Genomic DNA, 13,819 nt, shown 5'->3' on the forward strand with positions numbered 1-13,819 from the left:
ATACAAGCTATAAGAGGTTTGGAAAGAGTACTGGAAAAGACATACATAGCCAAAAAGTCCAGCTACTTTAAATCTGTTACTATAACACTATTTATAAATATTTTGGTAAAAATGTACATAGATCAAAGTGAGTTAAGTACGGTGAAAGAGTGGTACTTTATAAAAACTTGCATTCTGGAACAATTTACTCAATTGTCCCAGTGCCTGTCCCAATGTCCCAGATTACTGTCCCAATGTCCCAGATTACTGTCCCAATGTCCCAGGTTACTGTCCCAATGCCTGAGCACTCAACTTATATTAATCTCCTGACTACAATACACAGAGGAAAACATTAGGAATAATCAAACACAGAACTGACACGCCATCTCAAACACAATATGTCCAAAAACCACTTTTTACAGGCACAACTGACAAAATGGGATACCCCAAATATTTTGAAAAAAAGATGTAGTGAGAAGAAGTAATTTCAACATCTGAACCAGAATTGGCCAATGCTGGTTTCTGCCAATATCACAAACAGATTTTTTTTTTTTGACAAAAATAAACATGTACAAAACATCAACCCTAAAGTGAACTTTTTTTTCTTATTTTGCACAATAACTTAGTTTTGCAAACATTGAAAAGCATTGTATTTTATGTCTCTATCTGCTGGCGAACCATTAAGATAAGAATATGCATAAGATAATGTTAATATCAATACTTGATGATCAAGTAGGTGGGGAAAACAGTGGATGTATCGGTATCAGTTATTGGCCAAATGAGTTGTTATGTATCAATATATTGGATATCAGCAACAAAAAAAAAAAGAAAAAAAAAAAAAATCCACTATGGTGCATCCCTATTCTTCAAATAGACCAAATCATATAATAAACAACACAACTAAGACTCCTCACCTCCACAACGTATTTTTTTTAACCTTCTTTAAAAAAATCAACCAGGGCTCCCAAAACAATCTGATCAAAAATACCAAGCTCTGATAGATGAAAACCCAAGATATGAGACCAGTGAAACCAGTTAAGAGCCCAACTGGGACAATTCAACAGCAATGACACCAGCAATAAACAACACGTGTGACACCGCGGCGGTGCAACAAGCATTTTCACAAACAAACAACAACAACAACAACAAAAACAACACAATTCAGCTACAGCGCCGTTTCAACACAACTCTCACTCATAACCTAAAACTAACCATCAAAATCAGTTTGCACTCACCAGTCTGAAGATATTTGGGACGGTCTGCTCCTGCTCCAGGTCCAGGTCCGGTCCAGCTCCTCCAAAGCTAACAGTCCAGTGGACCTCTGTGTCCCAGTATAACCAGTCCGCTCGGCCTCTCTGTTACAGGAATCCAGTCCAATGAGCCGCTTTTGTTGCTGAGCTCCTCAAATGTTTCAAAAATGTTGAGCTCTTCGTTTAAAAACAGCAGGAAGTCCTCACACACGTCAAAGGTAAAAGTTCCTCACAGAAACGTCACCTGTAACATCCGCCACGAGCTTTCAGCAACCAGCCTCTTAGCCACACCCACGCGCACCTGTTAATGACGCAACACCGCGGGTGTGTTTCATTTGTATCACTGAGCTGCTGGCCAGGCGGTGCACTGAAACACTGCTTTACCCACCTGTAAGGGTTAATTTGTCATTAAAGCAAAGGAGTGGTGAAGTAACGAGTCCTAAAACGCAGAAGTCCGTTGGCCTTTTAGCACGTCCGGATCTAAAAGTCTGGGTTTTTTTTAATGGGTTTTCGGTAAAATGCATTAATTAGGATCTGCGGTTAACAAAGGCAAAATATATTTAGAAGTTTTGTTCTGCAACATAAAATACGTCTGCTTTAACACGATTTTTGAACTTTTAAGGCTTTACTCGTCTTAAAAAATGCGATTGCTAACACGTGGCTAAATGGGACTACAGTGTTTGTCGGGGACGTTAGACGTCATCACAGCGACACAGAAACTCATTAAACCCGCTTGTCTGCCTTTACAGCTTTAAGGAGTCTCACTCAAACTTGTAAATGTATCTGTTTATAACATTTTTCGATTGTGTAACGTGCTTATATAGTGTTTGTAGCTGTGACGTTTAATACGTGCGACCGCGATGTAGTTCGTGTACAGCCTAACAAAAGCTGTTTGCTTCTGGCGATTTTATTTACTTCAAGTGTTTATCTCATAAGTAAGTAAACAAAACGTGTAAGTCTCGTAAATGTGTGTTAACCCAGAAAGCTTATTTGACGATAATCGCAAATCCCATTCAAAAATCCCATAAGGTTTTTGACGAGGAAACCAGTGCGACGCTAACATCGGCCTACAAAATTACGTCATCCCTTCCCCTCTGTAACATAACGTGTTTGGTTTTAGATTTATAATACATCCATGGTTTGGTTGTGATGCGGATGCGATGGCACATGTTTAAGCATACAAAAGTAGTCAGAAACCATTTAAAAAAAAAAATCAAATACATTATAGTTAATACAATATTAAGTAACATCAGGGGCATCTTTTCTTAAATTTGCCTTTTTTCGAGTTACACCTCGAAAAAAGAAAGGAAATGACCTACATAATAATTAATATCATATATATATATAACATTTAGGTTTTTATTCTTTTTTTTTTTTTAACTTTCTGAAATATTTTTCTTTCTTTCTTTGCAGAGAAAGAAATGCTCTTAATTTGGCACTTCTGACCCTAGTTTCACTGCCATGTACCATTATTATTTTGAAAGCTGATTACACATATTAAGTCCAGTAGAAGAAATTTCCTACTAAAAAAATACTTTAAAATATTTTCCAGAGATTTTCAATTTAAAAAAAAAATGGTTCAAACTGACCTGTAACTTCACAGGAGGTTTAACTGAAATAACTGGACAAACTGTAATCTCACGGGCCGCCACACGGTGTCAGTCTTTTATAACCTAAAAGACAGAAGCTTTCAGTAAAATCTGAGCTCATGATAAGACACTGGTGTTCAGGGGAAACGGCGGTAAGAAGAAAAGAGAAAATATCAATGCAACAAGTCTAGACGTGTTATTTATATTTCTGTCACAGTGAAACACATACATTCAGTTTTCAGCCTGGTTATCACCGTCACACAGGCTTTTAGCAGAAGTCGTCACCGTTTTTCAGGCCAAGGACCCTTTAACCCTGTTACACCTACGCTGACATCAGTTTTCTTGAGCTGTGTTCAGACACCTTTCTCAAGTATTTAAACCCTCAGAAAAATTTTGATGTCTTTCAAAAACTAAGGAAAAAATGCCAAATTCGCAAGAAATGACCCGCAAATTGCAAAAATAAAAATAAGTAAATGGTGATATGATAAGATATGAAAATTAGCTGGATGAGATTATTAGATATGATCAAAAACGAGATTAAAAATGTCCGGAAAATTATATTTAGAAATCTCATAATTATCTATTATTATATTTGTATTACAAAAACAAATTCTCTTTTTTTCGTTTGTTTTTACTTTTTTGGTTATTTTCAGGTAATTTTCTTGAAACTGTTTACTAGTTTTTGCTATAATTAATTAGAATAATAATATTATAAACATTTTTTCCTGGATGATTATCATATTTTTCTTTATTTAATAGTACTTTTTTTTTTTACTTTATCTCTCTTTCTCTCACTTTAAAAACTAATTTTCAGGTCATTTTCTCATCACCTTTCCCTAATTTCTTGCAATTTATTTTTCATTTCTTTGCTCATTCCCTTTTTTCCAATGTTTTTTTTAAAGAAACCAAAGCCATTTGGTCAGGGCTCAAAGTTGTAAACACTTGTTAAAGGTGTCTGAGAGCAGAAAAGTGATGTCAGTCTAGGTTTCAAAGGGTTAATGGAGTCTTGGAGTCTTGACTCCTGCAGTCTTGACCTTTATTTTATTTTTTTCTAGCTAGAAGAGAAAGTCCACTTTCATAAAAATACAATATTGCAAAAGGCAAAAATATATTGAATTTCTGTTAATGTGTATTTTCAGACATATTTAAATTTCTGAAAATAAAATAAAATAAAAAAAAACAGCTGTAAAAAATGATTTGGTGGACCCCTGCAGTAACACTGAGGACCCTCTGGGGGTCCCAGGACCTGATGAAGACTCAGGGCATATTTGATATTGGGAAGTTCCTATAACTCCCATCACACCGTCATACATTTTAACTTGGCTTTCTATTTATTCCCGTCTTTCTGTAAAAGAATCATCAAACTTTCTCTCCTTGATTGATTAAGAATATTTTAAAAGTGAGGGTTTACTTTTTTGAATCATTTCTCACTGGACTGATTTGAACACTTGAGTGTAAACAGTTAAGTTCTGACAAAAAGATGAGAGACTCCCGACAGACATCGGCCTGCTGTCAACAGTCCAGAGACAGAGACAAACAGCGTCCATATTTTTAGATGATGAAATCAGTCTCGAGTGAATTATTGTTGCTTTGTCAGCGAAAAACTGGAAATAATCAGAAACACAAGCCAGAAATTTATGCTCTGCAATTATTCCGGTGGCTAAAAGTAACTTTGTACAAGCAACAAGAAACCCATAAATTTCCTTAGTTAAAATGATCAGCGTCAAAGATTGGATTATTTTTTTTAGATTTCCAGATCTGATGTTTATGACTTTTCTCAAAAGTCTCATTCAGAAAATTAAAGGTTCATGGAAACATTATTAAATTTTACACTATGAATTATTTTAGCTCCAGGTTTGTTGTGATTATATATTTTAATCTATGTTTTTATTGCTGATGTATATTTGATGAATCTTGATTGTCTTGTCTTGTTTGTGTGGACCCCAGGAAGAATAGTTGTTGCTATGGTAACAACCTATGGGGATCCAATGTAAATAAATAAATAAATAAATAAATAAAATGACATTGTGTTGATGTTGTGTTAAATGACACCAATTTTACATTTAACATTAATACATTTATTATTTGGGGTTTACACTCTTATACGGTTTATATAAAAATAAACCTAATATAACAAATAACATTTATAGTAATACATTTAAAAAAATCTAAATCCAAATTCCAAAATCCAAAAAGTTGTTCCTCCAGCTACATCTCATAAAGTTTTTTATTTCCTCTCAATATTTTCATGAAATATGATGTGTTTATATGATTGAATAAAGTTTACTCATTACACTTAGATAATCAGCATATTACATATTTATCTTATGTAAACCAGCTGAAGTGAACAAGGCAAATGTTTCATTTTTTTAGATCAAATTTCTACTTACACTTTCAATAAAAATAGAAAACAAAGATGTATCATGACTTTGTTGTAAATTTACAAAATCAGAATTCTTACAATAAGAAACTGTTTCTGTAACATATTTATTGCTTTTGGAAATCGAGTTTTTATCTCGTATCAAAGTTTCTTATTTTTTATTTGCATTCTGAAATTAAATGTGATTCTTTTTGGGAAACATATTAAGAGATTTCCTTTCCCTGCAGGCAAATGAAATCAAACCAAAGCAAAACATTGCACGGTGAAATTAACAGATGCAGTAAACTTTTTAAAAATATATTCATGTCATAGTCCACATTAGTGCCTGGATTATTGTTTCTAAAGCTGTAAACTTTTCTCTGACTTGTCGTATTAATAAAAAATAAAAAAATATGTGAAATCCTCACTGACTTGAGTCCAAACTGACTGTTCTCTCCTGTGTTTTGTTCCTCCTTTAACTCGCCAGATTTTACTCGCCACAGCAGGAGGATCCATAACATTTCCAAAGGAATTTAACCATTCACAGCCTCGAAAAACTCCTCCTACCTTTAAATAATAGCTCAGTTTTTTATAGCCCCTCTCACTCACACACACACACACACACACACACACGCACACACACACCCTTCAATGAATGTTAATGCAATATGGCCGCAGCCTGGCCAGGGGTGGGGATTGACTTGTTTCCAAACACTTAATTCAATTTGTCATCGCCATTCAGGGAGGCTCAAGTGGTCTAATTTGTGTTAATGAGGGGTAATAAAGTCATAGCCCCCTATATTACTGCCAGGGGGGCGTCAGAGAGTGTGCGCTCAGAGTGTGTGTGTGTGTGTGTTGGGATGGGGGTTGTAGGTACGCTATTGACTTGCTTTGGTCTCAGGCGGCCTCCCTGGCTGTTCTCCGTCTTGCGTGCCGTCCATCAGGACACCGGCGCCCCTCCTTTCTCTCTATTGTGCCCCTAATTAGATAGCCTTTGTTGGGCTAATGCTGCCGCCATCTGGTCGGCCGTCCGGGGGCGTCGGCCGCAAGGTTGAGGTGGGGGACCCAGAAGGATGGGTCTCTGTGGTGGGGAGGCCCCTGTCCTCCCATCCTCCTTTCTGCACGTCCCCTCATTCAATACCTCTGGCCAGGACCATCTTCTCCCTTTGGCTGACACCACAAGGACCCTTTCACACTTGAAGGAATTAGTGAAAGATTGATGTGTCCCTCTCCCTCTGTCAGTGCGAGAGGGCGTAGCAACATAGCGGAGAGACTTTCTCCCAGCAGCCGTCGTATTGTGTTCCCCATCCAGACTGCAGGCTTTTCGCAGGCAGATAAAATATCAGTCTGGGAGGTTATGAGTTGTAGATTTGAGCCGTTTGGTAGTAAAATAGCCAACAGTGGAAGGTCGAGGTGGTCACAATGGGCATCTGCCAGGTGTGAGTGTTAAGCAGTTGGAGTCTAAAACACAAAGTGAATTTTCAGGTGGTCTGAAAGCATCAGACGGTCTCTGGCCTTTATCCATCACCTAACAGGAGAAACAGAGCAGGGCTTTTAGTTGATCGCTTCAGAAAACGATGGTTTTGGTTTCGGATCTCATCTGGTGTTCTCACACAAAGTTGACGACACGCACGAATACTTCAGTCGTTGAATTAGCTCTCACTCTGCCATCAGACGTCTTTAACGGCTGGGATTGGACAAAAGCAGAAGATAAAGTTCCCCACCGTGATAAATAAAGTTTAACTTAACGTCAGCACATCTGTCCTGTCACACCTGTCACACACACGCCTGGAATTTACAAACACACACACACAGGTAAGAAACTGCACATCAGCGGCAGACATCAAAGAAAAATCATCAAGCAGAGTAACAGCTCTTTCTTTGGCTTCAGCAGAGCCTGTGACGGCACATGATCAAATGCAAATAAATGGTTTGTATGAAATCTAGCAAATTAGCAACCTATAAATAGTTTCACCATATTAGGAACTTAATGTTTCAGTTACGTCGTTAAAGTTACATCTGTTAGGTTGGGTGCCGTCACGTTAAAGTTTTATACGTACTCTAAAGTTATGTAGGTCAGGTTTAGGCAAGTAAGTTAGGCTAGTTTTCGGAAAAGAAACATGGTTGGGTGTCATCACGTTGCGTACTTAATGCTAAGTTATAGTATGTACTTAATGTAAAGGTAAGTAGGTCAGGTTTTACTTCTTGATCGCAGCTTTCCTGCTTATGTAGGTTACATAAAGACTCTGGTGCGTTACTTTTCCTGGTTATACGTATGAGAGTGCATGAGAACGGCCTGAGGAGATAAGCAGGCGTAGATAACAAACTGATGGATGAGTCTCAGAATGAGATAGTTGTTGTGCAATGCAGAGTGCAAAAGAGGTTGCTGAGTGGTGAAAATGTGATTAGTTGGCAAAAGTAGGAAAGAAAAAGCACTTCTGCAAAAAAACATTACGAATGTGTTTTTCTAAAACACAACTTGATACATGAACCAAACATCTCCCTTCTCCACAGGTGCTGATTATATTCTTCATGTATGCTTCGGTCATTTTTGCACTATGGGATAGAAGAATTCATACTTTTTGCACGTTTGACATGTAAACCGAGAGGATCGATGACACAGGATTACCCATAGTTTGACCGACAAGTGTTCTCTGTTACTGAACGGAAAAATATCACAGAGAACACTCAACGAGAACGTTTTCCCAGCGACACCCTACTTGTCAATCAGTGTGTTTGTTTTGTTAATAATGTTTGTGTTGGGGACCGTGTGTGTGTGTGTGTGTGTGTGTGTGTGTGTGTGTGTGTGTGATGGGGGTTGTTAAGATTCTGTTGTTGATGTCTTAAGTCGCCCTGCCTCTCTCTTTCAAGTGGAGAGCACAACCCTTCCATGACCCTGAGCAGTTGGCTGACTGCGCCTCCTTCACGCCTCTTTCCTCCCACCCAGAACAACATCGTCCATCTGCCCCCCCCCCCCCAACAGGCTGGGACGCGGGCTGCCATGAGCCTGCAGAGACACACACTCAAGTTTGTGGATACATGAGGAAATCGAGTGAGATCAAGAAGCAGAACAAGAGGCGGCGATTGTCAGCGTGGACGAACAGACAAAGAAAACGGAGCCACGCAGGGAAATTTAAACTACATTAACATAAAATCCAACCACGAAGACATCACAGTGATGCTTAAACTGGTTGACAAGTGAAAGGAAAAATGGGAAATTCCAAAGAAAAAGGTCATCAAAGCCTCACTTTTAAAGGGACAGTTCACCCCGAAATCAAAACCACATATTTTTCTCTTACCTATAATGCTGTTAATCAGTATTTTTTGGTGTGAGCTGCAGACTGTCAGAGATATCAGCAGTAGAGATGTTCACTTTTTCTCATATGTATATGGAACTAAATGGCACTAAGCTTGTGGTGCTGAAAGCACTAAATAAAAAAAACCACAAACATTTGAAACTCAACAGTTTTGCCTCTCTCCAGAGATTATGACCCGGTCACTTCAGATAATCCACAGACCCCATTGTGGGCAGTTTTATGTAGGAACTATTTTCTCTCTACCAAACTACACCAGCCAGGCATATCACTGCGCAGATGGAAGTGTGCATACACTGCTAGCTCACCTGGCACCACTTACTGAGCTGTGGTCTAAATTATACTCACAGCTACATAATGAGACGGACATGGACGGAGTCTTCTGTCTCTGCTCTGCATTCATTCTGTGCATATTTGTGCACATTTTCGAAGAGCGGACAAAGGAGGAAAGTACCACTAGATATTGTGGAGGCAGTGGCGACCATAGGAGATGATGAAGACTTTTAAATAATATATTAATAATATTTATATATTACATAACATTTAATAATATACAGTAATATATGGTGACATTAGTGAAAAGAATTCTCCATCCACATGTAAATAATGGCTGCACAGTCCTCTCTAGTCCACAACACGGGTACAATACGCTATAATAACTGTCTCCACTGTCTCTTCATTTGCTGTTGTGTTAAAGTTTTGAGTCCCACCTTTGGCTGTATTTATGGCAACATAACGGACGCATGGAAGTATGAGGACAGTGATGTCTACAATGTTTGAAACAGAAATATCTATTTTCTTGCGAAAAGGAGGATAAATGAGTCTTAAAGTTACAGCTCAGTTCAGGAGAATCCATCAAAATGTATATCTTGCACTGCTTTCTTCTGTGCATTGATATGGTTAGTGGGTGTAGTTCGGTAAAAAGAAAATAGATATAAATATACATGAAAGTGCTCACAACAAAGTTTGTGGATTATCTTGAGTGACTGGGTCATGGTTTCTGGAAGGAGACTTTGCTGTTGAACGCATTTTTTTGGTGCTTTGAGCATCACAAGCCGAGTGCCATGTAGTTCCATTATATTGGTGAGAAGGCAGTCATCTCTGTGGCTGATATCTTCCAAACTCAAAATCTGACACCAAAACAATCTGGACCGATAAACAGCACTACAGGTAAGAGGAAAAATATGTTTTTTTGATTTAGGGGTGAACTGTCCCTTTAAGAAATGTTGAATTTAGCCAAACAACAAGATATCCCATGGCATGTATCCCATGTTTGTCATACATACATGCATGTCAGCTGCTTATCTCATATCTGTCAATACTATTTTTCATTAGTATTTTTTTAAATATCTAACAGAGGCCAGCTTTTGCTGTTTTCATTTGCAAAAGTCAGCTTCAACTTACTGTCAGCACATTTTTTCTAACAAGATAAAGAAAAAAATCAACAAAATACTCAAAACATGTTAGGAAACATACAAGCTACCAGCTATTTTTCCATATTAATATATTTTCATACTTAAATACAGTCAGAATTACCAAAGACAATACATCTGTGTCCGTGTAGTCCCTCCTGGATCTACATATTATAAAACAACCTTCTGGCACAATATATGCACAGAAAGCAGCGCATACCAAACATGCTTTGCAGACTGAGCTTCATTCCAGCTATTTTCCTTTTTTTTTTTTTTAATACGCTGTGTTGAAATTCACAAAACACAGCAGGCTGAAGCTCCAACAGCAAGCCTCTTTGAAAAGTATTATTTTAGCTGTGAAAGTTTTTCTTGGAATTATAAACTGTGCATAACTTCAGAGCGGCTCGGGCCTAAATTCTCTAATCCTGAAAGTCAAACTTCATTAAAGTATTCGATTTATCTTCCAAGTTCCTTTTCCTCAGCCACATGTCGAGCACACCCTTCGTGTAATGGTCTTATTAAGAGGGAGTTGGTTTCCAAGCAAACTGGCCCGTGTCTCCGATAGCAAAATTAGGCTTGAATGAAATCAGACACGATTAAGGAACTTATTAGTTCTTGTCATGTTCTTGTGGGTAATACAATAAACACGACCCTCAAATAATCACAACCATCAGGGCTGCAATCATACTAACAATTGAATTCCCCCTGAATAAGTATATCCACATTACAGTGTCTTGGCTCAGCTTGATGCAGTGTTATTATAGGTGTCGTTAAAGCCTACACCCTTTGTTACGGAGGTGTTAAGCAAGACATCAGCGCTGTGAAAACATTTTTATAGCCTCTGTACAAATGACATTTTTATATATAAACACCATGTCACTGCTGAGCAAAAAGCAAAGTAATAAATGTCAACGATGCTAAATGCACACAGGTAGTGTACAGTGAGAATATTTTTTTTTTTATCAAGCTCTCGTAGTGCATATTTATATCGTATTGCATGCATGAGTGAAATAAGCACTCAAGTGTTTGACTATAGGCATCAATACTAAATCAATTCATCTGCCACTCTGTCAGTCTCCTACCCCCCACAGTGTCTATATGCATTACATTAACACTCATCTTTATGATCTAATATCTTTGCACATATTTTATTTGCTCTTCTGTGAACTTCTGCAAAACATGTGATTAATATTCTATTCTGCACATCTGCTACAGCTGTCTTTTTCTGAAACAACAGTATTGCACATATTTGTAATGTTACAGTATTTTTAAAAATCTAATTATTTTTATGTTCTTGAGTGTTGCATTACTTTGCCTTATCTGTTTTCTCTTAACCCTTTGAAACTTGGATCAATGTCACTTTTTTTCTGCAGCTTTCAGACGCCTTTCACAAGAATTGAAGTATTTAAAATTTCGGAACCTGAGAAAATCGGGGCAATTTCTTTCAACAACATGGGGAAAACAGGCAACTTGCCAAGAAATGTTCCACAAATTGCAAGAAAATTGTAGATTTAGAAAATATATTTTTTAAAAAGCTAAGGATAAACGTCTGAGGAAAAAAGCAAAGGAAAATCTATATTTATTATCATCATATTTACATAATTTAAATTATGTTACGAAATTATTTTTTAGCACTTTGTCTAGGTCATTTCCTTGTTTTTTTTAAAACTTTCTTTGCTTTAAAACTAACATTTAGGCAGTTTTCTTGTACTTTATGCTAATTTCTTGTTCTTTTTTTTTCTTCCTTTGTTCATTGCCTTCCTCCCATAATTTTGAAAGAAATCAAGCCAGTTTGATCAGGTTTCAAAGGGTTAATAGGTCAATAAATGTTATTCTGATTGTGATGACAGAGTGTCTTTTGTAAAACAGCGGCACTAGGTGTCGCCAAAGTCAGAAATCCTCCATAGAGCGCCTTTAGGTATCAGGAGCAAAGGTGCTCAATATACAGATGTCCTTTTCAGATTTTTTTATTGTTATTTTCTTCTGTACAGAATGGTTTAAGATACCAATCACAGGTTAAAAAAATAAGATGGATTCTTTAAAACACTTATTTTTGCATGTCTGCTTGACTGTAAAGAATTTAAGGATTATCAGAGCTTTGGCCTAATTTCCGTTGATTAACCAACTGAGTGACTGACTGGTTGTTTCAGCACTTTAACACAATTTGGTACTTTAATCTTTTAAAATGTATTTCGCTTCATTAGTTGATGACGCATTTTGTATATAATCCTCATCTGCAAAGTAGTTTTCATGTCACTGTATTGAAGAAAAAAAGGTACATTACCCTCTAAAGATGTAGTGGTGAAGAAATATAAATTACTTACTTTTTGAGTAAAAGTACTTGTTATTTTCTACAAATGATGTTATTGTATATACTATATTATAGTTTAGTGGTTCCCCTTTTGCTCAAGGGATCTCTTTTGTATTATTGAGCAAGCTTACGACCCCTGACTGAGTGACATATTTTATGGATATTTTGTATTATATTCAATACAGTACAGAACAAGTGATTGTGTACAATTGACTCAAATAATGAATGCAAAAACTGCAGAAAGTTTGTGTGAATATTGCATAAAGGGATGAGATTTTATGATATTCTGAATAACTTTTTTATGACTCGGTTTGTCTGTTATGTTCTTTTAAACAGTTTGTACCCATTTTTTTTTTCTCGACAAATTCAGAATTTTCTTTAAATGCATTAAGAGGCTGTTTTGCACAGAGTGAAGACCCTGTGAATATAGCTTTTATTCAGGTCTTGTGCTCTTATCCTGTGAATTTTTCTAGTTTTTTTGCCTTAAATAACAAATGTAAAAGTAGCAATTGAATTTTAGTTTTTGAATTTAATGCAAAAAATGCCTTAAAACAAAAATAAAACAATCTTTTCTTACACCCCATGAAATCAAGGACTCGTGACCCCCTGTGAAGCTTTGGAGACCCCTTGTGGAGGCCGGGACCCCCACATTGAGATTAAGTGCTGTAGTTTATGCTTTAAATTCTAAAAATTAAAAATTAAATTTCAAAACACAAAATAGGTTTTACAGCCTTTTTTTAAATTCTTAAAGGAAATATATCTATCAGCTCCTAACACACAAGTGTATTGAATTCAGTGCAGCAAAAAAATGTAAAAAATATTTAATCTACTAACTCTGACTTTAAAAGTACTGTGTTATATGTGGAATGATTACTGAGAACCACAACAAAAAACTTATGCCACCAATTACACCCCATGGTGGCGAGAACCACTACATCCTGAGATAAATGAGATAAACAAGGACCTCAGAAAGAGTCTTCATCCTTGAGCGCTCACACACACACACACGCACAGACACGCACACACACACACACACACGAACGCACGCACGCACACACACACACACACACACACACACACACACACACACACACCTCCCCAAACAGACACTCTATCTCCAGGCCTTTACGCTCCTGCAATGCTCGCAGGGTTAAAATAAACGTTACTGCTGAACCATATTGTGCCCTCCCTCCTCTCTCCATATCCTTTATTCACAGGCGCGTAATTGGTAGTCAATTTGAGCTCCCCCTTTGCCTATTGTGGGCACATTTTGCTCTGACAGAGTGCGGAAGATTAATGGCTACGAGCAGCCAAGGGAGGCTCGCCTCAGCAAGCATGAGCGCCCTAAATTCATTACACCAATTTCCCCCTGTCCTGCGCTCCCCTACTCGCACCCACGAGAGAGGGGAAAAAAAGGAGGGGGAAAACAAGAATGAAAAGGGATAAAAGCAAAATAGTCAGATGGTGGTGGTGAGAGAAAGGCAGAAAGAGGTGAAGAAACAGAGGATTAAAGAGATGGCGGAGCGTTAGTGGTGATTCTGGGGTCGCACACGCAGGCTGGAGATGAAAGAAAGAGCTGATGTTTTTTTGGAGCAGGATGTTGTC

The 13,819-nt window shown here is 37.5% G+C and overlaps 1 long non-coding RNA gene across 2 annotated transcripts in view; it reads right to left on the reverse strand.

The window, feature by feature from the left end:
* Nucleotides 1-5,466: 5,466 nt before the first annotated feature.
* The window catches only part of LOC121948544, a 76,792-nt gene continuing 68,439 nt past the window's right edge, over nt 5,467-13,819 (reverse strand). For both annotated transcript variants that reach the window (XR_006106159.1, XR_006106158.1), the window contains exon 3: nt 5,467-6,705. This is a non-coding gene — a long non-coding RNA (uncharacterized LOC121948544). The remainder of the gene's footprint in view (nt 6,706-13,819) is intronic.

The sequence above is a fragment of the Plectropomus leopardus genome, chromosome 9 (genome assembly GCF_008729295.1).
Source record: "Plectropomus leopardus isolate mb chromosome 9, YSFRI_Pleo_2.0, whole genome shotgun sequence".
Taxonomy (NCBI): Eukaryota; Metazoa; Chordata; class Actinopteri; order Perciformes; family Serranidae; genus Plectropomus; species Plectropomus leopardus.